General features: G+C 47.1%; 2 pseudogenes; both read right to left on the reverse strand.

Annotated features, from left to right (window-relative positions):
- Nucleotides 1–1,232: 1,232 nt before the first annotated feature.
- Nucleotides 1,233–2,477, reverse strand: LOC123139634 (uncharacterized; annotated as a pseudogene).
- A 7,347-nt stretch (nt 2,478–9,824) lies between these two features.
- LOC123139635 (uncharacterized) lies at nt 9,825–11,094 on the reverse strand (annotated as a pseudogene).
- Between the last annotated feature and the right edge of the window lie 16,110 nt (nt 11,095–27,204).

A 27,204-nucleotide genomic window follows, 5' to 3' on the forward strand; every position in this document is an offset into this window, starting at 1 on the left:
CATATCTATTAAATTATTTTCTGATAGGATTTCAATTAATATGTCGCTATTATTTGTAACCATTTCGAATTGAGTAAAAATCCAATTTGTATCCATATTTAGGTAACATCCTCTCCGAATTCATATCTGACAATATCCGTATTCACATTTTTATTTGTTTTGAAAAATATGAAAATGAAAGTGAGAAGACCACTATCCGATCGACATCCGATCAATTTCCACCTCTGATAACATCGAGAGAAAAAATCTCACAAAATTGTGACATTCTTGAAGGAGAACAATCGAGATTCTTTTGAAACTTCTTTCATTGCTTTATATGTTATTTTTGGGCATTTTCCAATAATCTATTTTAAAATTTTGAAATCCTAATATTTGAATATATAATTGTTCATCAAAATTTCCCTTGATGTTTTAAACTCTGAAAATCTACTTTATTTGTTGTCGGTCAAGTTTTCATGAAAGTTTATCTTCTAATCTCAAATTTTCCAAAAAAATCGTGGTCCTTTTTTTATTTTGAATATATTAATTGTTCCTTTTTTTTCTGTCGATCCTTACGGTCCATTCTCCATGGCCTCCCAATTCAGAACCGCCGGATTGGATCGCAGTAGCCCACTCAAACCCACGGTGATTCTCTCAACTACACACAGCAGTGTAAATTTGCACGAAAGTTTTCCTCCCGAAAGGCCCAAAGGGGGACAAAAGTCACGGCGATTTGACCATGCGACGCCACCGTGAACTATTGGTACACTTGGGGCGTGTTTGGTTACATTGTCAACTCAGCCTGGCCCGGCAAGTCTGGCTCTATTGAGCCGGTTTGAGGGGATGCAGGCCAAAAAACCTCAGATGCACATAGTTTGGTTGCCTGCATGCCCCTAGTTGCATGAGACAACCATTTTGACCCAGCGTTTGGTTGCCCGCATTGCATTAGTTGCACATATGACATGGTGTTTGGTTGCAACCTGTATAAGATGTTGTCACCACTTCTAACTAGTGGTGACCTTACCACACACAATCTAAACATAGTGCCAACTAGTTAAACAAATGTCAGTTCATCCTAACTACAATCAAATGACAGTTCAAATTATTAAGATCCATTGGCTAAATAGGGGATAGTCTATTGGTGTTGCTGCTTCCTCTTCCTCTTCATCTTCCTCTTCTGCTTCTGCTTCTGCTCCTGCTTCTTCTTCCTCTTCTTCTGTGCTTTTGCTGCTGCTTCTTCTTCTTCCTCTTCTTTAAATCCTGCACTGACCCTTGTTAAGCCACATTGCCTTTGCCCACTCCAATTTTTTGTTCTTCCAAGCGTCATTGTCAAATGCCTCCACACCATGGCCAGAGCTATCAACATCGTCAGGCTCGACCTCTTCCTCCTCAGGCACGTGTTCATCAAAGCCCCACTGGAGGATCCAGTTATGCAAAATGCAACAAGCAAGAACTAGCTTAACTTGAGTGGAGTATGGGTGGAATGGCTTCTGATCCAGGATCTTAAACCTATTCTTCAGAGCTCCAAATGCCCTCTCAACAGTTACTCTAAGGCTGGAGTGTTTGAGATTAAACAACTCCTGTGTAGTCCTAGGAAAGTTCCTACTAGAGAACTCGTTGAGATGGTACCTTATTTTCCTGAAGGGTGGAAGAATACCCGACCGACATGCATAGCCAGCATCTCCAAGGTAGAACTTGCCGTCGAGGATGTTGATCCCATTAGGTCGAATCATGCTGTCAGTGAGAATGTTTACATCATGCGCTGACCCTTCCCAGCCAGCTAGCACATATGTGAGCTTCAGATCAAAGTCAACAGCAGCAAGCACATTCTGGCTTGTGTAGTGCTTCGTCCCCCTGTATGCTGCAGACTGTGACCTAGGAACTCTGGCAGTGACATGAGTACCATCTATTGCCCCAATGCAGTCCTGAAAATGGCATCACTGGCCTGTGTTAGTGCTGAACTTGAACAATACAAGCATATCAAGCCATGAAAAGTGTATATTGTCAATGCTCACCTTGAAGTATGGATACCATCTTGGGCTTCCATGAATCTTGGGTGGAGTCTGGCCAGATGGTCTCCTGATCATCTCTCCTCTAAGCTCCCCAACAGCAAAAAGCACCTGCTTGAAGTACCTAGAGATGGTCTCCATTGATCTCCTGAATGTGTTGTGAATGACCCTGAACCTCTGGTTATGGCCAACAACATGGAGGAACATGGCCACTTGCTCTTCGACACTGGTGTTGATGCTATCTTGTAACAGGCCCCTGCCCCTGAAGGTCTCTACAAGCCTGGCAAATGGTGCTCTTTTCATTCTGAGCATCCACAGAGCCTCGACGTCATTGCAGTTGTAGATGTAGTTCAGATTTTGGATCCTCTCCTGTTCCCGGGGAAACAATGGACCATAGCGGATCAACGGTCTCCCAGCACAACGAACAACTCTCTAGTGCATGAACATGACCCATGCCTGAATCACACTAATCAGTGTTGCTGCTTGCACTAGTAGAAAACAGGGCATTTGTCCCGGTTCGTAAGGGCCTTTAGTCCCGGTTCTTGAACCGGGACTAAAGGGTCGTTACTAATGCCTCCACCCTTTAGTCCCGGTTCTAACACGAACTGGGACAGATGGGCCTCCATGTGGCCACTGCGAGCAGCCCGGGCAAGGGGGCCTTTGGTCCCGGTTGGTGACATGAACTGGGACCAAAAGGCTTCCACGTGTCAGCAGCTGAGGTTTTTCCTTTTCTTTTTAAAAAAAGTGGCTGGTTTAGGGGTTTAGGGGTTTTGGGGGTTAATTTTAGGTTGTTATTAGCTAGCTAATAGAGAGAATTGTCCTCTTATATCTTCTTCCTTGGTTTACCAACGCTACTTCTATGTTCATTTCACCCGCTGATATATAATAACTCATGCATGCTCGCATCATACATCATCATATATAATAACAAGTCCTACTAATCATGCATCATCATACAACTTCTACTCGTTATTAATAACAAGTCATACGATCATCATCCTCATAGTCATCGAACCCAACCCTACATAATTGTTCTTAGCACATGATCATCAGTATCAGGTAGGACCTAAACACCCTTAAGGTAAAATAGCATAAAACAATATATACCCTAACTCTCCATTATGAAGAATGGAGATCATAATGTCTCCAATTCTTGCGGTTCGCCTCCTTTTGCTTGCAAGAAGCTCCTTACGACTGTCCATACATTTTTTCCATTCTTTGATTGTCATGTCTCCACTTCTTTTAGAAATCCGGTATGGACAGTTGAGATTCGTAGGACGACCTGGTTGTATGTTCAAAACATCAAGGCGACCGTGCGTATACATCAGATGAGGCACACAATCATTCGGGATTATCTGTTAAAAAACATAGTAATAACTTCGTAGTTAGCAATGATGTACTAGTTTTAGAAGTATTTAAAAAGATGCAGGGATGTCGTAATAGTAAAAAATCTTACCAGGGTATCTCCATGGTAGTTATCGTAGTTCAACACGTGCACTAGTGGCACGTATTGACCATAATGTTGAGGAGTTCGATTGTAGACATTGTAATTCTCAAGATCAGTACAAAATGCGATCAGATGATTTTTCTCCTTATAAGTTAATTCGGAGCCATCGGTGTAGTGGGTTTTGTCTACCATTTTCCGCACATTCTTTGAAGAATGAAAATAAGCTTTCAATGGAAACAAGCTATCAACTACTTTGAAATAAACAATATAAAATACTTAATAACTATGTTAAGCTCACATGGGGGAAGAATTGGAGGTATATCCACAAGGACCCAAATGCCCATATTGTCTTGCTGGATTGTAGGATCACCAAGATCCATGGTGACAAGCATACCCTCATCAAAACCATACATCTTGCAAAGTGCTTCCCAATTTTTGCAACCAAAATGGGTTACACTCTCAGCATTGTACAACTTTACTTGAAAATCCACACCATGATGGGTCCTTAGGAGAATTTTTTTGGTTTCCATACTTTCATGGTCTTTAAAACCCATCCTCTCTAAGACATAGCGTCTTGCATAGCATGGGATAAACTAGTCGAATTGGAAAAGATGAAAATACACGTTAAAATAGTTGAAGTCGTGCTTAATTACGAAAAAAACTATTGTCGTCGTTGTGTACCGTATGAACATCGAAGGTCTCCTCGAGCTTAATGCTGAAGCGCCGATCTTCGTCCAGCTCAATGAACCTGTCGCACATACCTCGGTCGTCGTGGCACCAGTCGCACTCCCCCGGGCAGTTTTCGTTGTTCAAGTACGACATTTCCGGCCTAAGTTCATAATTCAAATATTAAACTTGTACAATTAAATATATGTACTAAAAAACCTAAATTAGATCATTATTATTAATCACGGGTTGACTATCGGTGATGGTACGTAGCACCTCCTTTCATTCCCGAGTGCATTATTATTATACCAAATTGTCTAACACATGGGAATGAAGGAGAAGCTACCCCCACGATGGCGTGGATGATGGAGGGGACTCCTAGATTTCTGCATAGAGTGCTCTTCAATTTTAGCATTCAAAGTAGGAGTACTTTTCCAATATGAGCATTCAATAAGCAAAACCAAATCGTAAAATAAAGTAGTATTCAAATTAGCATGCATTCAATTATAACCAAAAGTACATCATCTCTTGTGTCCGTACATCATTGAATACTCCTCGAATACTATCATACATATAGCATCACTAATTAATACAGCTAGAACCGTAGCATCCGACGGGTATCGTCGCGGGCGGTGGACACCCAAAGATAAGGAACGATCACAGGATCATAGCTCCAGTGAGATCCCTGAAGAACCCGTCAGGTATTGTCAAACCTGCCCTCCAACGCAACCATCTAGCGACGGACGTGCTCGTCCTCCTCACTGACACGGTGACGTACCACCTCCGCGGTGTCCGGAAGCCTTGGCACCGTCACTGGCCCACGCGACCGCCACCAAACAAGGATCGGGTCAACAACGGGCTGCCTCCTCACCAACCTACGTCCCCCGAGAAGGTAGCACCTCCCAATACCAGCCCGGCGGAGCCCAGTGCCGAACATGGCCCTGATCAAGCAGGCCTCCACCGCCGAGTCAACGACGACGAGGATGCAGGATAGGCATCATCGACGTCGATGCGGGAACTACTTCTATATATATAGTTAAATAAAATAGTTTTATTAATTAAATCAACTAGTTCAACTATTAAGCACTTACTCTAAAGAAATAAAGTAGTACTTACTAAAAATAAACTACTTCTATATATAGTAAAATAAATTGGTTTATTAAATCAACTAGCTAGTTCAACTATATATGAAACACTTACTATAAATAAAATAAAGTAGTACTTACTAAAAATAAACTAGTTTAACTATAATTCTATTATTTTTCTAACTAATTATATTAAACACTTTCTCTTCTTATTTTCCTTTTTCCTCTATTCTAAATATGAACGTATTCATAAATGACTTTGATCATGCACAATTTTCCTATACATACACAATATGAACATATACATATATTGAAAAAGAAAATTCTATGAACAAAAAAAATCATTAAAATCGTATGAACAAAATTACAACAGAAAAAAGTCATAAAAAATCTATGAACAGAAAAAAAATCATAAAAATTTGACATATTCGATCTTTGCATATATACGAATATACAAACATGCATATTCAACAATAATATCAACAAAAAAAATCTATTAATAGAAAAAAAATATAACAAAATATGAACAAATTACACAATATGAAAATAAATCTATGAACTACACATCTAAATTACTACACATCTAACAAAAAAAATCTATGAACTACAAAAATCTAACAAAATCTAACTCAATTAAGTACACATCTAAATTACACTACACATCTAAATTAACTACTACATCTAACAAAAAAAATCTATGAACTACAAAAAAATCTAACAAAATCTAACTCAATTAAGTACACATCTAAATTATACTACACATCTAAATTAACTACTACATCAAATAATTAAATTAGCAAAAAAATCTAACAAAACCGGGACAAGGCGGGGCAGGGCAGCGACGTACGGCGTCGGGGCTGGGCGGCGACGGCGCGGGGCGGCGACGGCGTCGGGACGGGGCGGGGCGGCGACGTACGTCATCGGGGCGGGGCGGCGACGGCGCGGGGCGACGATGGCGCGGGGCAGCGACGGCGTCGGGGCGACAAGGGACGGCGCGGGGCGACGATGACGACGGCGACGATGAACCAGAGACGGGCAGCCTGGCGGCGTCGGGCGCGGGGAAGAAGGAACTGAACCAAATTTTCAGGAGTGCTGCTTATATAGGCAAAGCATTGGTCCCAGTTTGTAAGACCAACCGGGACCAATGCCCCCTTTAGTCCTGGTTGGAGCCGCCAACCGGGACCAAAGGCCTCTTTTCAGCAGCCCAAAGGGCGGGAAGCGGCGGCCTTTGGTCCTGGTTAGTGGCACGAACCGGGACTAAAGGGAGTCATTGGTCCCGGTTGGTGCCACGAACCGGGACCAAAGGGTGGCATTGGTCCCGGTTCGTGCCTCCAACAGGGACCAACCACCTTGCACAACGGCGTGGTGGTGGGAGTTTAGTCCCACCTCGCTAGTTGAGAGCGCCATGCACCTGTTTATAAGCTCCGCTGCCTCTTCCCACTCGAACTCCTCTGAACTGCATGCCTATGGGCCTAATCTAACACTGCTTTGCCTGTGGGCCTGCTGGGCCTTCTGCGGGCCTGAATCCTGGCCCATGATAGGGTTTCTAGTCGTATTCAGGCCATGGGGGCCTAGTAGGAGGCACTTTTTTTTGTTTTTTTGTTTTCTTTAGTTATTGTTGCTATTTTTATTCCCCCCCAGTTTTTTTGTTTTGTTTTCTGCATTATTTATTTTCTTTTGTTTTTTGCTTTATTTTTTAATTATTTTTGCTTTTAGTTTTAGAAAAATTATAAACTTTCTTAGTGCCATTAGTTTTCAAATTTGAAATCACTTTTTTTGTTTTTTGTTTTCAACTAAAAAGCTTTTATAAACCTCTAGTATTATTGAAACTAAAATTATATATAATTTTGTTACAAACTTTAATAGCAAAAAGAATTATCATAAAAGAAAATAAATAAGTAATTATAATTTAGTTCAAAACATTAAAAGCAAAAAGAATTATCATAAAAGAAAATAAATAAGTAATTAGAATTTTGTTACAAACTTTAATAGCAAAAAGAATTATCATAAAAGAAAATAAATAAGTAATTAGAATTTAATTCAAAACACTAAAAGCAAAAAGAATTATCATGAAAGAAAATAAATAAGTAATTAGAATTTTGTTACAAACTTTAATAGCAAAAAGAATTATCATAAAAGAAAATAAATAAGTAATTAGAATTTAGTTCAAAACATTAAAAGCAAAAAGAGTTATCATAAAAGAAAATAAATAAGTAATTAGAATTTTTTTACAAACTTTAATAGCAAAAAGAATTATCATAAAAGAAAATAAATAAGTAATTAGAATTTAGTTCAAAACATTAAAAGCAAAAAGAATTATCATAAAAGAAAATAAATAAGTAATTAGAATTTAGTTCAAAACATTAAAAGCAAAAAGAATTATCATAAAAGTCGTTGGTCCCAGTTCGAGCCACCAACCGGGACCAATGGTGGTGGGCCAGGAGCGAGGCCCATTGGTCCCGGTTCGTCCCACCAACCGGGACCAAAAGGTCCAGACGAACCGGGACCAATGGCCCACGTGGCCCGGCTGGCCCCCGGGGCTCACGGACCGGGTCCAATGCCACCATTGGTCCCGGTTCTGGACTGAACCGGGACTAATGGGCTGACCTGACCTGGACCATTGCCCCCTTTTCTACTAGTGCTGGATTATCAGCCTCATCCGTACGTCCATAACCTAGTCGACATCGATGGTTCGTTCAGTGGGAAATCGATCCTACACCTAGCTTAAAGGCCTAACCACTGAGCTAACAAAGGGGGAGGGGTGCTGCTTATGGGAATCGGAGACGAGGACGACGTAGGGGGAGCCATGGCACAGACTAGGTCGACCAGACGGTGGCCAACAGCAAGAGGAGCACCAGATCCGCCGCAAATGTCGCCGCCTCTTCCGCTGCCGCTGCTGCCTATAGCGCAGATCTGAAATCGCAGCCGCCGCCGGTGGTGAGGCAGTAGCGAAGAAAGGGGGGCAGTGGCTATGGGTGAGCGAGTGAAAGTGGGGTGAGGCTAATTTGGCGCCGGGACGGCGCGCCAGATTTCCATCTCCCGCCACCCCCCTCGCCCGCGCCTCGCTCCCGCCCGTGCGACCTCGCGGCGCACTCAGCCTGGCTCACGAGAAACTTCCGATCCAAGGGTTTCCAGCGAGCTAGGCTCTGGGCTGCTTTGAGAAGCGTGCGATGCAGGCCCAACAGGAAAACCAGGCAACCAAGCAGGCCTCTCCCTTCCCGCGTGGGCCTAGTTGGGCTCGGTGCAGGCAACCAAACACGCCCTTGGACAACTTTGCTGGAGAGCGACCACCCTCTAACATCTTCATTGGTGGAATACGTCCCGCCTCTCGCGAGGAAGCAACGACATGGTCTTTGGACTAGTCATAGTGGGAGTAACATAGGTAGAAACATGCATGCCACATAAGCAAAATAGATGATGTGGCAAGCAATTAAAAAGGAGAGATACAAATAGAGTAACATAATATGTTACCATCACATAGCGCTTCCCATTAAAATATGAATGTACAAGATAATAAATGAGGGTGTTTATGTTACTACAACTATGACACTACCCACTATGATGTACATGTATATGTTACTAGTATATGTTACTATCTTCATAGTGAGGGGTAACATATATGTGGTATCATGCAAGGCATCATTTATGAAGATGTAGATTCATTTTGCCTTGAGACGGATTATGTTTTTTTTGAACATCAGTACAGACACAAGCGCTCATATACACACGCATACACTCACCCCTATGAACGCACACACACACATCCTACCCCTATGAGCACCTCCGAAAGACTGAGCCGGCATATCATCTTGAGATTTACAAAGTCACCGTAGGCGCCTCGTCGTCGATGGGAATGTCTCCTCCCACTGAATGCGCATCACCAGAAATCCTGAAATAAATCCAGGAATAAATGCGAGCACCAGGATTTGAACCCTGGTGGGTTGGGGATACCACAGTCCCTCTAACCATCCAACCACAGGTTGGTTCGCTGAGATGCGTTATGTTACAATAATATATTATGTTACTCCAAACACCTCTCTCCTCATTAAACATATGCCACATAAGTAAACTTTTCTTAAGGTGTGTTATGTCACTTGCTAAGTTACTCTCAGCCTAATCCATGCACGATGCGCTCGGGGATGGATGGACTATGCACGCGTCAGCCGCGGGCATCCGCAGCTAGCGGGCCGCAAGGGGCGTGTTTGGTTACATTGCCGATTCGCCCGGTGAGCCTGGCTCTATTGAGCCGATTTGAGGGGATGCAGGCCAAAAAAACCCCAGATGCACATAGTTTGGTTGCCTGCATGCCCCTTGTTGCATGAGACAACTTTTGACCCGGCGTTTGGTTGCCCGCATTGCATTAGACGCACATATGACATGGTGTTTGGTTGCAACCTGCATAAGGTTTTGTCACCACTTCTAACTAGTGGTGAGCTTACCACACAAAATCTGAACATGTAGCGCCATCTACTTAAACAAATGACCGTTCATCCTAACTACTATCAAATGACAGTTCAAATTATTAAGAGCCATTGGCTAAATAGGGGATAGTTCATCGGTGCTACCAGATCTTCCTCTTCTCTTCTTCTGCTGCTTCTCGTACTGCTGCTGCTACTTCTTATTCTTCTTCCATCTTCTTCAAATCCTGCACTGACCTCTGTTAAGCCACATCGCCTATGCCCACTCCAACCTTTTGTTCTTCCAAGCGTCATTGTCAAATGCCTCCACACCATGGCCGGAGCTAACAACATCGTCAGGCTCGACATCTTCCTCCTCAGGCACGTATTCATCAAAGCCCCACTGGAGGATCCAGTTATACAGAATGCAACAAGCAAGAACTAGCTTAACCTGAGTGGAGTATGGGTGGAATGGCTTCTGATCCAAGATTTTAAACTTATTCTTCAGAGCTCCAAATGCCCTCTCAACAGTTACTCTAAGGCTGGAGTGTTTGAGATTAAACAGCTCCTGTGCAGTCCTAGGATAGTTCCTACCACAAAACTCGTTGAGATGCTACCTTGTTTTCTTGAACGGTGGAAGAATACCCAGCCGACATGCATAGCCATCATCTCCAAGGTAGAACTTGCCGTCAGAGATGTTGATCCCATCAGGTTGACTCATGCTGTCAGTGAGAATGTTAGCATCATGCGCTGACCCCTCCTAGCGAGCTAGCACATATGTGAACTTCAGATCAAAGTCAACAGCAGCAAGCACATTCTGGCTTTTGTAGTGCTTCGTCCCCCTGTATGCTGCAGACTATGACCTAGGAACTCTGGCAGTGACATGAGTACCATCTATTGCCCCAATGCAATCGTAGGGATTGGCATCACTAGCCTATGTTAGTGCTCAACTTGAACAATACAAGCATATCAAGCCATGAAAAGTGTATATTGTCAATACTCACCTTGAAGTATGGATACCATCTTGGGCTTCCGCGAATCTTGGGTGGAGTCTGGCCAGATGGTCTCCTGATCATCTCTCCTCTAAGCTCCCCAACAGTAAAAAGCACCTGCTTGAAGTACCTAGAGATGGTCTCCATTGATCTCCTGAATGTGTTGTGAATGACCCTGAACCTCTGGTTATGGCCAACAACATGGAGGAACATGGCCACTTGCTCTTCGACACTGGTGTTGATGCTATCTTGTAACAGGCCCCTGCCCCGGAAGGTCTCGACAAGCCTGGCAAATGGTGGTCTTTCCATTCTAAGCATCCACAGAGCCTCGACATCATTGCAGTTGTAGATGTAGTTCAGATTTTGGATCCTCTCCTGTTCCCAGGGAAACAATGGACCATAGGGGATCAAAGGTCTCCCAGCACGACGAACAGCTCTCTGGTGCATGAACATGACCCATGCCTGAATCACACTAATCAGTGTTGCTGCCTGGATTATCAGCCTCATCCGTGCATCCATAACCTAGTCGACATCGACGGTTCGTTCAGTGGGAAATCGATCCTACACCTAGCTTAATGGCCTAGCTACTGAGCTAACAAAGGGGGGAGGGGGTGCTGCTTACCGGCATCGGAGATGAGGACAACATAGGGGGAGCCATGTCATAGACTAGGTCGACCAGACGGTGGCCAACAGCAAGGGGAGCACCAGATCCGCTGCAAACGTCACCGCCTCTTTCGCTGCCGTAGCCGCCGATAGCACGGATCAAAAATCACAGCCGCCGCCAGTGGTGAGGCAGTAGGCAAGAAAGGGAGGCAGTGGCTATGGGTGAGTGAGTGAAAGAGGGGTGAGGCTAATTTGGCATCGGGATGGCGCGCTAGATTTCCATCTCCCGCCATCCCCCTCGCCCTCGCCTCGCTCCCGCCCGTGCGACCTCGTGCCACAATCATCCTGGCTTGCGAGAAACTACCGATCCAACCATTTCCTGTGAGCCAGGCTCTGGGCTGCTTTGAGAAGCGTGTGATATAGGCCCAATAGGAAAACCAAGCAACTAAACAGACCTCTCCCTTCCCGTGCGGGCCTGGTTGGGCTCGATGCGGGCAACCAAACACGCCCAAGGAGTATCGGTCTGGCCTGGCTCGACAGTGAGACGTACGCACGATTTATCCAATGGAAACATTCGGCGTTCAGGAGTAACCTTTCATTTTTTTAAGAGACGTTCAGGACTAATTACACGATGTGACATGAGACAACCGTACGATGGCACCTACGCGCCATGTTCGGTTAGCCTGGGGCGACTGGCATCTCTATCGGCCGGGCCAGAAGGCCCGGAACCCGACCTTTTTTTGCTGACACAACACAACGATGGTAACTGCACTGCATTATTTGCTTTAAGCGCATACAATGGTTGATAAGGTAGTCTTATTGAAGTCTGCTTGTAATTTAGAGATGACAAAAAAAGTCTACAATGGGTCATCTCTTAGTCTTATCTTCAATAACTAGTTATTTCTAAAAGTAAGGTGAGACATATTGTGCTAAGAAATCATCTCTTTTGTCTTCTCATAAACAAGAGAAAACAAGCCTTTTCTTATGAGTTCTCTCTTCTTCATATCATCATTTATCCTACGTTGCACTCCTAAAATAGCGTCATTGTACATGCCCTAAAAAATTGCACTGCGATATTCTCTAGGTCCATCTGTCTATCAGTCTATGCCAGTCACTAGATGGAATCAAATAAATCCCGAAATGGAAGTAAAATAATGTCGGTCTCATCGCCAAAGCAGACCTCTTGGACTCTTGGTACATTTATTGCATTAACGATAGCCGCTGATTACTTCTTTTCCGGCGCTCGCTCCGGTGGGGCTACCCGTCGATATTTTCGGCAGGCCAGCTAGGAGTGAAGTCTGAAATAAACTGAAAGTGCGTTAAGTCGACTAGAGGGGGGGGTGAATAGGTGATTTTGAAGAAATCTTCACTGAGGAATTTCAAGGTGAGGAAATTCCTAAGCGAAGAACTACTTGCAGTAGAATAAGTACTCAGGTATAAGCAAAACAGAGTAACAACATAGTCATCATGATGAAATGAAAGACACGCACTGAGTACAGAAAGCATAAACACAGGATAAGAAGGATGAAGACAAACAGACTGAAGAATTAGGATTGAGGAAATGGAGAAAGTCTTCAGTCAATGTCTTCAAGCAGTAATGATCAGGTACATCAACACATAACTAAGAAAATGAAAGGGTTGAGGAAATAGAACCAGTTGGCTTGGTGAAGACAATGATTTGTTTGACCAGTTCCAACTGTTGTGACAGTTGTACGTCTGGTTGGAGCGGCTGAGTATTCAAACTCAATGACACACAGTCCCGGACACACAGTCCTCACCGTATTCTCCTTGAGCTAAGATCACACAAATCTCGCCCAACAATAGTGGTAAGTCTTCACAGGTGACTTCCAAACCTTCACAGACTTGGTCACTCGGCAATCTACAATTCCTCTTAGATGCTCAAACCATGAAGCCCAACCATCTGGAGGATACACAGTCCTCAAAGGTAACAAGCGTCGGTTCCACACAGGAACAATCTCTTCAGTGATGCTCAATCACTTTGGGGTTTGTAGGTTTGGGTTTGGGATTTTGGTTTTTCCTCACTTGATGATTTTTGCTCAAAGTCCTCGGAGGATGGGATGCTCTCAAATGACAAGTGTCAGTTTCTCTCGGAGCAGCGAACCAACTAGTGGTTGTAGGGGGCGGCTATTTATAGCCTAGGGAGCAGCCCGGCATGATAAGACATAAATGCCCTTCAATGATATGACCGTTAGGTGGTAGATATTTTGGAACGGCTAGCACGCGGCTCAGTGATACGTCTCCAATGTATCTATAATTTTTGATTGCTCCATGCTACTTTATCTACTGTGTTGGACTATATTGGGCTTTATTTTCCACTTTTATATTACTTTTGGGACTAACCTATTAATCGGAGGCCCAACCCAGAATTGTTGTTTTTTGCCTTTTTCAGTATTTCGAAGAAACATAATATCAAACGGAGTCCAAACAGAATGAAACCTTCGGGATCGTGATTTTCCAACCGAACGTGATCCATGAGACTTGGACCCTACTCCAAGAAGGTTCCGAGGAGGCCACGAGGGTGGAGGGCGCGCCCCCTGGGCGCGCCACCCTACCTCGTGGTCCCCTCGGAGCTCCACCGACGTACTCCTTCCTCCTATATATACCTACGTATCCCCGAACGATCAGAACAGGAGCCAAAAACCTAATTCCACCGCCGCAACCTTCTGTATCCACGAGATCCCATCTTGGGGCCTGTTCCGGAGCTCCGTCGGAGGGGGCATCCACCATGGAGGGCTTCTACATCATCACCATAGCCCCTCCAATGAAGTGCGAGTAGTTTACTTCAGACCTTCAGGTCCATAGCTAGTAGCTAGATGGCTTCTTCTCTCTTTTTGGATCTCAATACAATGTTCTCCCCCTCTCTCATGGAGATCTATTCGATGTAATCTTCTTTTTGCGGTGTGTTTCTTGAGACCGATGAATTGTGGGTTTATGATCCAGTATTATCTATGGAAAATATTTGATTCTTCTCTGAATTCTTTTATGTGTGATTGAGTTATCTTTGCAAGTCTCTTCGAATTATCTTTTTTGGTTTGGCCAACTAGATTGGTAGTTCTTGCAATGGGAGAAGTGCTTAGCTTTGGGTTCAATCTTGCGGTGTCCTTACTGAGTGACAGAAAGAGTTGCAAGGCACATATTGTATTGTTGCCATCGAGGATAACAAGATGGGTTTTTATCATATTGCATGAGTTTATCCCTCTACATCATGTCATCTTGCTTACGGTGTTACTCTCTTTTTACTTAATACTCTAGATGCATGCTGGATAGCGGTCGATGAGTGGAGTAACAGTAGTAGATGCAGAATCGTTTCAATCTACTTGTTTTGGACGTGATGCCTATATACATGATCATCGCCTAGATATACTCATAACTATGCTCAATTCTGTCAATTGCTCAACAGTAATTTGTTCACCCACCGTAGAATACTTATGCTCTTGAGAGAAGCCACTAGTGAAACCTATGGCCCCCGGGTCTATTCTCATCATATCAATCTATATCACTTTATTTACTTGCTTTGTTTTACTTTGCCTTTTACTTTTTACTTTGCATCTCTCTATCAAAAATACCAAAAATATTATCTCTATCAGATCTCACTCTCATAAGTGACCATGAAGGGATTGACAACCCCTAAGCGTTGGTTGCGAGTTGCTATCGTTTTGTGTAGGTACGAGGGACTTGTGCGTGATCTCCTACTGGATTGATACCTTGGTTCTCAAAAACTGAGAGAAATACTTACGCTACTTTACTGCATCATCCTCTCCTCTTCGGGGAAATCCAACGCAGTGCTCAAGAGGTAGCATCCATCCACACCTGCAATGGCACACAACACAAGTCAGAAACAAGGCATTGAAACAAGGCAAACTAAACAAAGTAAAGTAATCACCTATGAATGGTATACATCCATTCAGAAATCCTTCCTTGCAAGCATTCAAACAGATGAACAGGCCATGGAACCTTGGATTTTTGCTTGGATGCTCCTTCAAGAACTTAGTAGTGACAATGCACCTACTACCTGGATTTGTATCCAAGACAGCCTGCAAATAATCCCTGATCCTGGTATACTGACCCCTCTGATCTCCTTGCACCATCTCAACTGCTTTGTTCTTATCCATGTAGGCCATATGACTGCTGATCTGAACTCCATACTTGCTCTTCAGATTTTGCATTATTGTAGTTATTGATGTGTTCAAGTCTGTTCTATGTGTGACCCACTTGGTAGTCACCTTGGTGCTCTCTGCTACAGCTGGACATGTGTGCAAAAAATATTTTCAACGGGGACTAGATGCACTTACAATCTCCCCCTTTTTGGTGATTGATGACAATATAGGTTAAGTTTTCAACGGGGATAAACATATGAAATGAAAGTACTCAAAATTGAGGAATTTGATTGCAAGATATAGAAGAACTCCCCCTGAAGATGTGCATAGTGAGGAATTTGCTTTTGAAGCAATGCCCACTTGAAGAGTAGAATCATGGAGATCTCCCCCTATATCTTGTAATTCATACACGCATTTAACATATAGAATGAAGAATTTGAAATGCATGATGAAATATGGTGACTGATGTAATTCAGCTTGCGTGCATAGGATTAATGAGGAAATAGCATGCAGAAAAACAGAGCAAAAGTATCTGGTCACCATCGGACTTAAGTTTACAACTCGATCAATAAAAAGCTTTAGAAGAGCGAGAGTTGCAACTTAACAAAAGAAATGCCCATATATATAGACCCGCTTGAAGACCAACTCAAATTTATCCCCCTTTGTCATCAAATGACCAAAAGGGACGAAAAGTGAGGACTAACGCCCCTGAAGAATTTCTTCACAAAGTCGATGGAGGAGTGCTAGCGTTGTTGGGGTCGTTGGTTGGAGTAGGGCCTGCCGCAGTGTCATCAAGATCTTCATTTTCATCATTGTCGTGGGACGTCGAATATGAACTGGCCACCAAGGGAGGAACTTCGACCTTCTTGAATTTCTTTGGTGGAGGCTTAGCCCAGCCGAAATCCTGCTTGAAGCCCATCTGCTTGAGATCCTCATCACCGTAAAGGTGAGTCAATATAGCCGAGGTGCGATCGAACATTCCGTTGAGGTAGTAGTGGTTCTTCTTCACGGAATTACAAGTGGCAGTCATATTGTGAAGAATTTAACCAAACTGGCATTTCACCCATTTGTGATTGCTATCCACCTTCTGATGAAGACTGAGGAGAAGCTCACGATCAATCATCACCCTTGGAGTTGTTGCCCGAGGACTTTGCTTTGAAGCATTTGCGGCAGTATCATGAGTGGCAGAATCATCATTGGTGGAGTATGAAGCAGCTTTGCGGAACTGACCATCCAATGGACGAATGCCCTCATCAATGACAGCAGTGGCCTTGCCCTTCTCATCAACTGAGGAAAATGTCTGCTTGAGGACTTCAATCTGGGACAGGAAGCTACCATGGTTGAGTGTACCAGCTTTGTAGTTGAGTGAAGACCTTGTTCCGAGGAATCTCATGATCCATGGAGCGTAAGGCTTCAGCTCAAACGGGGACATAGCGACATTTGCTAAAGTCCTCATGAAGAAATCATGATAATTCACGGGAATACCGTGCATGATGTTGAACAACAGATTCTTCATGATGCCAACGACTTCCTCATCATTTGAGTCGTGCCCCTTGATTGGACTCAAAGTCTTCGTCAAAATACGATAGACTGTCCTTGGCACATACTGCAATTCCTTCACGAGGAATTTGGTCCTTGGTGCTTGTTCAGGCTACAGCGGCTTCATCAGCACTTGCATAAAATGATCAGACAACTCAGTTTCAGAATATATCAGACGTGCACCTTTTGGGGAAGGACTGACTGGCATGGCACAAAGCAATTCAGTTGCTGGTGCCTTGTAGTGAGTGTTTTCAGTCATCCAGTCCAACACCCATGAATTCACATCTTCAGCATTTCCGATGATGTGCAGCATCATGTAGAATTGAAGAATGAGTTCTTCATTCCAATCGCATATGTCAGTGTAGAAATTGAGCAGGCCAGCATCATGAATGGCAGCGAGGACAGGTGCAAAGCAAGGCAGTGATTCCATATCAATATGAGGAATATGAGCATGGTCAAAGACCTTGTCTTTGTTGAATAGCACTGAAGAATAGAAGTTTGCCTGGCTGGCAGTCCAAAATCGCTTTCTCCTCAAACGAGCTGAATCATATGGATTATATTCAGTGAAGAATACATGCTCGTTGAAGAAGGCATCAGCCTTGAACTTTGGAGTCTTGGGAAATGGATTCTTCGGCTGTGGCTGAGGAGTGTCGGTGATTTGAAGAATAACTTATGGGTCTTCAATTTCAGGAGCCGCAGGCTGAGGAATTTCAGCTTTTGCTGCCTGGGCCTCCATTTCTTCAGCAACATGTTCATCAGCACTAGTGGCTGGAATCTCTTCAGGAATGGAAGGGGTGGCATGAATTTCTTCAGAACCCATGAGAACTTTAGTTGGAGCCGGGGACTGAGGAATTTATTGGATCGGTGTGAACAGAGGTGAGTTGGGGTGCTGACTCTCCCAGAAATTATCATTCAGCACGGGAGTGGTGCAGCTAATGTCCACATCCTCATCCACTTCCATTTCTTCAACGCCGGCCTCTTCAGCAGTGAACTGAGGCGTTGGCGATGATACCTGAGGAGTTGAGGTGAAAGCTTCAACCTCAATTTCTCCATCCATCTGCTCTATGGAAGCAGCAGAGGGATCTTCTTCTGCAGATTCTTCAGGAATCTGATATTCTTCGCCATGAGGAACAAGTTCCTTAGATGGCATGCTTGTGAGAGGAACTGCATCAATGGGATTCTCCAGTGAACTTCTCAAAATCGTCGCCTTCTTGGGGCCCGAAGATTCTGATGTAGTTGATGCCTTCCTCTTTTTCAAAGCAGCATACTCCGCAGCTTTGGTTTTCTTCACTTCCAAAGCAGAAGGAAGAATTGGACTTGGTGTTGGTGCAGGCGGAGCAGTGGCAGTGGGATCAATTTCTTCAGGCACAACTGATGCAGTTGGCCTGTCTTGAACAGTTTCTTCAGGCGCAGTGACAGATTCTTCAGCTGGCCCGGCAATTTCTTCAGGCGCAACACTAGAGGTTGCCCTGGCATTTTCTTCAAAGGCTGGAATTTCTTCAGCTTCCCTAGTGCTTGCAAATTCAACAGCAGCCTGAAATTCATCAGCAGTGCTGGCAATTCCTTCAGTGGCTTGAGCAGATGCTTCAGCCTCAGTAATGTCAATGTGCACAGGAGCAGCAGCACTTGAAGTGAATGTCTTTGTCAGGTTGACGAATCGGACTTTGGCACCCAACCATTCAGCCTTGTAGCTTTCAAATTCATTGCTGAGCTTCTTGATGTCAGCTTGCAGTGCAATGAGCTGCTCAGGTGAAAGAGTGAGGACATTGTCCTTTAAGTAGCGCTGCTTCTTGTACTGTGCTTTCTTAGCCACTCTGGCTTGGTCATACTTCCACTTTTCTTCAGTAATGAACACCGTTAACATGTGACTTTGTCCAGGCGTGAGGTTCAGCTCTGGCAGAGGAGTGTTTGGATCCTTGTGCCATAGGTCGATGAAATCGAGCATTTTCTTTGGATCGATTAGAAGTGGCACAACACTCCCTTTGGCTCTAGCGGCCCGCTGCTGTCTGTCCTTGATGATATCAGCTAATTCATCATCAGAAGGTGTTTGAAAGACCACCTGCTTCTTGTGAGGACTTGGTCTAGTACCTCGTCCAGCAGTGGCCTTGGTTGAGGGAGTCCTGGATTAGGGGGTGTCCGGATGGCCGGACTATGACCTTTGGCCGGACTCCCGGACTATGAAGATACAAGATTGAAGACTCCGGCCTGTGTCCGGATGGGACTTTCCTTGGCGTGGAAGGCAAGCTTGGCGATACGATATGAAGATCTCCTCCCATTGTAACCGACTTTGCGTAACCCTAGCCCTCTCCGGTGTCTATATAAACCGGAGAGTTTTAGTCCGTAGGACAAACAACAATCATACCATAGGCTAGCTTCTAGGGTTTAGCCTCTTTGATCTCGTGGTAGATCCACTCTTGTACTACCCATATCATCAATATTAATCAAGCAGGAGTAGGGTTTTACCTCCATCGAGAGGGCCCGAACCTGGGTAAAAACATCGTGTCCCTTGTCTCCTGTTACCATCCGCCTAGACGCATAGTTCGGGACCCCCTACCCAAGATCTGCCGGTTTTGACACTAACATTGGTGCTTTCATTGAGAGTTCCTCTGTGTCGTCGCCTTTAGGCCCGATGGCTTCTTCGATCGTCAATCACGCCGCGGTCCAGGGTGAGACCTTTCTCCCCGGACAGATCTTCGTATTCGGCGGCTTCGCACTGCGGGCCAACTCGTTTGGCCATATGGAGCAGATCGAAAGCTACGCCCCTGGCCATCAGGTCAGGTTTGGAAGTTTAAATTAAACGGCCGACATCCGCGGGGACTTGATCTTCGACGGATTCGAGCCATGGCCAAGCATGCCACACTGTCACGATGGGCCTGATTTAGCTCTGCTGCCGGACAACGCCCAGAGCGTCGCTCAGGTGTCCGCTCTGACCATTAGCCCGGAGCCTACTACGCTAGTCGGGGATGGACGGTTGGACGCCACCCCGGGAGCCGCAATCTCTACGGCGATAGAGCCGAATACCAGCCTAGTCCTTTGCAAGGCCCGTGACTCTAAGGTGCCGGACTCCGTTCCGGACTCCGTATATCACGCACCTCTTCCGATCGAACCCGATTGGGCTCCGATCATGGAGTTCACCGCCACGGACGTCTTTCAGCACTCGCCCTTTGGCGATATCCTGAATTCACTAAAGTCTCTCTCTTTGTCAGGAGAGCCCTGGCCGAACTATGGCCAACATGGTTGGGATATGGACGACGAAGAAATTCAAGGCCCACCCACCACCCACTTCGTAGCCACTGTCGACGATTTAACCAACATGCTCGACTTTGACTCCAAAGACATCGATGGTATGGACGCCGATGAAGGAGACGACCAAGAACCAACACCTATAGGGAACTGGAAAGCCACCTCGTCATATGACATATACATGGTGGACACCCACAAAGCAGGGGATGGCGAGGAAAAAACGGAGGATGACCCCTCCAAGAAGCAACCCAAGCGCCGACATCAGCGGCGCCGCTCTAAGTCCCGCCAAAGCAAAAACGGTGATTCCGGCACCGGAGATAACAACATGCCGGACACTGCCGAAGACAACCCCCTCTAGCAGGATTCAGTGCAGGAGGACGAAGGAGCCAGCCCTCATGAGAAAGCGGCCGACAGAGAGGTTGAGGACGACAACTATATGCCTCCCTCCGAAGACAAGGCAAGCCTTGACGACGACGAATTCGTCGTGCCAGAGGATCCCGTCGAACAAGAGCGTTTCAAACGCAGGCTTATGGCCACGGCAAGCAGCCTCAAGAAAAAACAGCAACAGCTTAGAGCTGACCAAGACTTGCTAGCCGACAGATGGACCGAAGTCCTGGCGGCCGAAGAGTATAAACTCGAACGCCCCTCCAAGAGCTACCCAAAGCGCAGGCTGCTACCCCAACTTGAGGAGGAAGCAACTAAACCTACATCACCAGCGTACGATGCGCCCGATCGGCCACCCCGTGGCCGCGATAGAGAGGCCTTCAAGCCCTCGACCCAAGCCGCACCCCGGTACCGCTCAAAACATACCAGAGTACGGGGAGACGCAACAGACGAGACATATTGGAGAATAAGGCAAGGCAAACAAGATCGATCTACGGATCACATGGGCGCCCCGCTTCACGTGACGCTGACCGTCACGCCGGACATGATAAGTACGACCAGGCCGAATACAACAGACCAAGCTCATCCGAGCTGCGTCGTGATATAGCCCAGTACAGGGGCGCCGCACACCCACTATGCTTCACAGACGAAGTAATGGATCATCAAATCCCCGAGGGCTTTAAACCCGTAAACATCGAATCATACGATGGCACAACAGATCCTGCGGTATGGATCGAGGATTATCTCCTTCATATCCACATGGCCCATGCTGATGATCTACACGCCATCAAATACCTCCCGCTCAAGCTTAAAGGACTAGCTCAACATTGGCTTAACAGCCTGCCAGCAGAGTTAATTAGCTGTTTGGAGGACCTGGAATCTGCATTCCTTGACAACTTCCAGGGCACTTATGTGCGACCACCGGACGCCGATGACCTAAGCCACATAATCCAGCAGCCAGAGGAATCGGCCAGACAATTCTGGACACGGTTCCTAACCAAGAAAAATCAAATAGTCGACTGTCCGGACACCGAGGCCCTTGCAGCCTTCAGGCACAATATCCGAGATGAATGGCTTGCCCGGCACCTAGGACAGGAAAAGCTGAAATCTATGACAGCCCTCACGACACTCATGACCCGCTTTTGTGCGGGAGAAGACAGCTGGCTAGCTCGTAGCAATAACATAACCAAGAGCCCTGGCAATTCGGATACCAAGGACAACAACGGCAGGTCATGTCACAACAAGCATAAGCGCCGCATTAACAGCGACAATACTGAAGATACGACAGTCAATGCCGGATTCAGAGGCTCTAAACCCGGTCAGCGGAAGAAGCCATTCAAAAGAAACCCTCCGGGCCCATCCAGCTTAGACCGGATACTCGATCGCTCGTGCCAGATACACGGCACCCCCGAACAGCCAGCCAACCACACCAACAGGGATTGTTGGGTGTTCAAGCAGGCAGGCAAGTTAAGTGCCAAAAAGAGAGACAAGGCGCTGCATAGCGATGACGGGGAGGAGCCCCGGCCGCCGAACAACAGAGGACAGAAGGGATTCCCCCTGCAAGTTTGGACGGTGAACATGGTATACACAACCCACATCCCCAAAAGGGAGCAGAAGCGTGCTCTCAAGGACGTCTATGCATTGGAGCCAGTCGCCCCAAAGTTCAACCCGTGGTCCTCCTGCCCGATCACTTTTGATCGAAGGGACCACCCCACTAGCATCCGTCACGGTGGATTCGCCGCATTGGTCCTAGACCCAATTATCGACGGATTTCACCTCACCAGAGTCCTAATGGACGGTGGCAGCAGCCTGAACCTGCTTTATCAGGATACAGTGCGAAAAATGGGCATCGATCCCTCAAGGATTAAACCCACAAAGACAACCTTCAAAGGCGTCATACCAGGTGTAGAAGCCAGTTGTACAGGCTCGGTTACACTCGAAGTGGTCTTCGGATCCCCGGATAATTTCCAAAGTGAGGAGTTAATCTTTGACATAGTCCCATTCCGCAGTGGCTATCATGCCCTGCTCGGACGAACTGCATTTGCAAAATTCAATGCGGTGCCGCACTACGCATATCTCAAGCTCAAGATGCCAGGACCTCGCGGAGTCATCACGGTAAATGGAAACACCGAACGCTCTCTCCGAATGGAGGAGCACACGGCGGCCCTGGCGGCGGAAGTACAGAGTAGCCTCTCAAGGAAATTCTCCAATCCAGGTGTCAAACGTCTGGACAACGTCAAGCGAGCCCGAAGTAACCTACAACAAATCCGGCTGGCACGTTCCGAGCAAGCATAGCAGTGCGGCCCCAACCCCAGCCCTCGCCAAATGGTGATATCGGTACCACGCGTACATAATTATGCCTTAGAGATACCATGGGCATAAGGGGAGGGGCACAACTATGGCACGCCCAGAATGCGGCTCAACCGCACTAAGGGGCTCCCTATTCCGCCGTTTCCTTTTTACACACTTTCAGGACCCAACTATTCGGAAGGCTTGTTCGGCAACACACTCGCCGAACACAAGATGAAACAGCCAGGGAGAGAACAAGCCGCGTCAAATGTCCAGGTGGTCTCTATAACGAGCTTAATACCTATTTTACTTAAAATCCCGCAGCTTGCCCCTGGAGGGGAACATGTCAAATAATCCCATCTCTTGCTTATCGCACTACTTGTATCGTTCTGCTTTCGCAGTAGCCCTTTTTTTAATAAACAATACATAGCTCTCATCTATTATTGTACTCATCTATTTTCTATATACACAAATATGTTCAGTCATGACATTCTGCAACCGTACACTTTGGTACGTCCAGTACACTAGAGGCTTAAACACCCCATAACATGGTGTGAGAAGACCGAACACTCTCATGAGTGCGACACCCCGAACTTATAGCACTATATGCATCGGCTCCGAATCATGTCTTTGGTCAATAGTTGGGTTTGCCCGGCTCCCATGTTTTGGTACCTTACGTTCCGTAATGTTGGCTGAGGTAGCGCTGGGCGAACTAATGCGATTGTGCCCCAGTTGAGTTGGGTTAACACCTCAGTAGAGAAAGCTAAAACTGACCGTCATGATAGTGCGAGAGACCGGTCGCTGTTCGCGAGGTTTTTCGAGTCCTTAAAGACTTATGCCGCTTAGAGTGAGGAACCGGACTTATCCGGCCTAGGCATGGATAGCGCCCCGAACTCGGTCTTCCGAATACTAGGGGCTTCGCCGAAATTTAAAATTACAGAATTCTATGGCTAAGTGAGAGTGATAAAGCATTATAAGTCCGACGGCCTGGTTCGTTGTGCTGAGCGCCTCCCTAGATGGACCCAAGAATGGGAACAAGAGCGCTTAGGTTTATCCCGAACACCCCAGCACTCGTGGCATGGGGGTCGAAGCCGACGACTTGCATCTCTCAGATTTGATAAACGGCCGCACAGAAGGTAATATTTTAAATTAACAAGCGTTGCTTAACGCACATGAACAAAGTTTTTAGCGTACAGGATAACAAATGCGTGTCTACTCAAAAATTACATATTTGGAGCACGCATCCGCTATACGGCAGGCACCCTTCAGTATGCCCTTATAATACATCTCGGGCATGCGATACTCCTTGCTCGGCGGTGGCGCGTCCGTCAAAAGCTTCTCCGCGTCCAGCTTGCCCCAGTGCACTTTAGCATGGGCAAGGGCCCGACGGGCACCTTCAATGCAGATGGAGCGCTTGATGACCTCAATCCACGGACAAGCGTCCACCAGCCGCTGCACCAGACCGAAGTAGGTCCCAAGCATGGCTTCCCTAGGCCATAGTCGAACTATGAGGCCCTTCATGGCCTGTTCGGCCACCTTGTGGAGCTCGACCAGCTGCTTCAGCTGGTCGCTCAGGGGCACCGGATGCTCGGCCTCAGCATACTGAGACCAGAACACCTTTTCTGACGAGCTCCCCTCCTCGGCTCGGTAGAACGCGGCAGCATCAGACACACTACGGGGCAGATCGGCGAACGCTCCTGGAGAGCTCTGGATTCGGGTAAGTAATAGATAATTTACTTTTACATGCTTGCTTTGCATAAAGAATGCCTTACCCGCTGCTATTTTCTTTATCGCCTCGATCTCCTGGAGGGCCTTCTGGGCTTCGGCCTTAGCGTTTTTGGCACTCTCAAGAGCCAAGGCGAGCTCGGACTCTTGAGTCTTCAAGTCACGCTCCAAACTCTCGTGTTTTTCCACGAGAGCCTGGAGCTCTTGCCGCACCTCCGCCACCCGCGCCTCCTGCTTCTCTCGCTCGGTGCGCTCCAAGGCCGCACTGTTCTCGGTCGTGGCCCCTGCAACATTTACGTTGGTCCTGTCATTATTTGCAACCAAGTATTTCTATATACATTTACATGCGGTACTACGTACCCTCTTTATCCTCGAGCTGCTTCTTGGCACGGCCGAGCTCGCTCTCGGACCGCTCGAGGCTTTCCTTCAATGCATTGACCTCCGCAGTCAGTGCGGCAGAGGTCAGCAGCGCAGCCTGCATTCCCATATTGACATATTTTTATTAGACTCCTTCGTATATCTTTGTAGATCCTCAGCTCGGCTTTTCTTTCCGAACACCGAACTAAGCATCAGGGGCTACTGTCTATGCGGTAACATTTCTATATGTTTTTGAACACATACCTCAAAGCCTGTTAACAGGCTTGTACAGGCTTCTGTCAGCCCGCTCTTGGCGGACTGAAGCTTCTGAATCACCGCACTCATAACAGTGCGGTGTTCCTCGTCGATGGAGGCGCCGTTAAGCACCTCCAGCAAATTGTCCGGCGCCTCCGGATGGACGGAGGTCGCAAGCATCATAGGCTTGCCCTTCTTATGAAGGCGCCGCCTGTCGTACTCTGGAACCGTTGATGGTTCCGGAGCAGCGTCTGGCCCGGGGCCAGACTTGGATCCCTCCGGGGCTTTACCCCCTTTGGGCCTGGGGTCCGGTAGGTCGCCTTGCGGCGCCTCCAGGACCACCTCCTCCTGGTTTAGTCCCTTTCGGGACCCCACCTCGGCGTCGTTCGTAGGGAGAGGGGAGGAGGCCGTCGGAAGTGAAGCGCTATTCACATCCGACGAATCCAAGGAGCCGCTCGTCGAATCGTCGAGCTGAGCCTTGGGCGGACTGCATGATCAAATACGGCGTCAGAAAATGCCAAATAATGGAGGGGCGTCGTAAGTTATTCGGATAGCCGGACACTTACGATCTTGCCAGGGGCTTGACCCTGGACGACCATTCCTCCCCACCACCTTCGGCACCGGAGGCATAGTCCGGCAGAAGGGTTTTCCCCTTCTTGGACCCTCCGGCCTCCCCAGTTGGGGCGGCCTTTCTTTTCTTTCCTCCCCCCGTCGGAGAGGGAGAGGCTTCTTCTTCTTCCTCCTCCTCGTCTTCAGAGGCGGAAGGTGCTTCAGGGTTGTTGGGCGATGAACCCGACACCCCCAGGCGTCGGGAGCTCTTGCGAGTCTCCGTGGCCTTCTTCTTGGCCTTCTTCTCCAGCACCACATGAGGTGCCGGAACCAGCAGCCCTGTCAATTGGGCGTCCGCTGGGTCTTCTGGTAAGGGAGCCGGACAGATCATCTGCCCAGACGTCTTCAGCCTGTCCTGTTAAAGGAAAGGGAGGTTAGACCCCACATAGAGTCAGACTATGAAAGATAAAGGTCCCGTAAAGGGTAGAGTAGCTTACCTTGCTGGCCTGGCGCCGCAAGCTGAATCCGCGATCTTCGGTAGCGGATGCGGGTGCCTCAGCGCCCTTAAACAGCACCTTCCAGGCATCTTCGTACGAAGTGTCGAAAAGCTTGCTCAAGGTTTGGTGCTGTGCCGGATCAAACTCCCACAATTTGAAGGCCCGTTGTTGGCATGGGAGGATCCGGCGGATGAGCATGACCTGGACTACGTTGACAAGCTTGAGATTCTTGTTCACCAGCTTTTTGACGCAGGTTTGAAGTCCGGTCAGCTCCTCCGAATCCCCCCACGTTAAGCCCGTCTCTTTCCAGGAAGTGAGCCGTGTGGGGAAGCCAGATCGAAATTCGGGGGCCGCCGCCCATTTGGGATCGCGCGGCTCGGTGATGTAGAACCACCCCGATTTCCATCCCTTTATTGTCTCCACGAAGGAGCCCTCGAGCCATAGGACGTTGGCCATCCGGCCCACCATGGCACCTCCGCACTCCGCTTGGCGCCCGCCCACTACCTTCGGCTTGACATTAAAAGTCTTCAGCCATAAGCCGAAGTGGGGCTGGATACAGAGGAAGGCCTCGCACACGACGATAAACGCCGAGATGTTGAGGATGAAGTTCGGGGCCAGATCGTGGAAGTCCAGGCCGTAGTAGAACATGAGCCCCCGGACGAACGGGTGAAGAGGAAAACCCAGTCCGCGGAGGAAATGGGGGAGAAATACAACCCTCTCATGGGGCCTAGGGGTGGGGATGAGTTGCCCCTCATCTGGAAGCCGGTGCGCGATGTCGTCAGACAAGTATCCGGCCTTCCTCAGCTTTTTGATTTCCCCTCTGTGACGGAGGAGGCCATCCATCTACCTCCCGCTCCGGACATGATTGGAGAAGGTTGAGGTGGGAAGTGCGGGCTTGGGCGTTGGAGCTCGAGCGCGCAGGGACGAATAAGCAAAGGAGGAAGAAGGCGTGAATGGAAAGGGCAGATTCTTATCCCCTTATATGGGCGGCCGAAACTACGAGCCCCCACCAGCCTAATAAAACTCGCTTATCTCCCAAGTGCCGCGGTTAATGGCGCGGTTGGGTTACC

This window comes from Triticum aestivum, chromosome 6B (assembly GCF_018294505.1).
Source record: "Triticum aestivum cultivar Chinese Spring chromosome 6B, IWGSC CS RefSeq v2.1, whole genome shotgun sequence".
NCBI lineage: Eukaryota > Viridiplantae > Streptophyta > Magnoliopsida > Poales > Poaceae > Triticum > Triticum aestivum.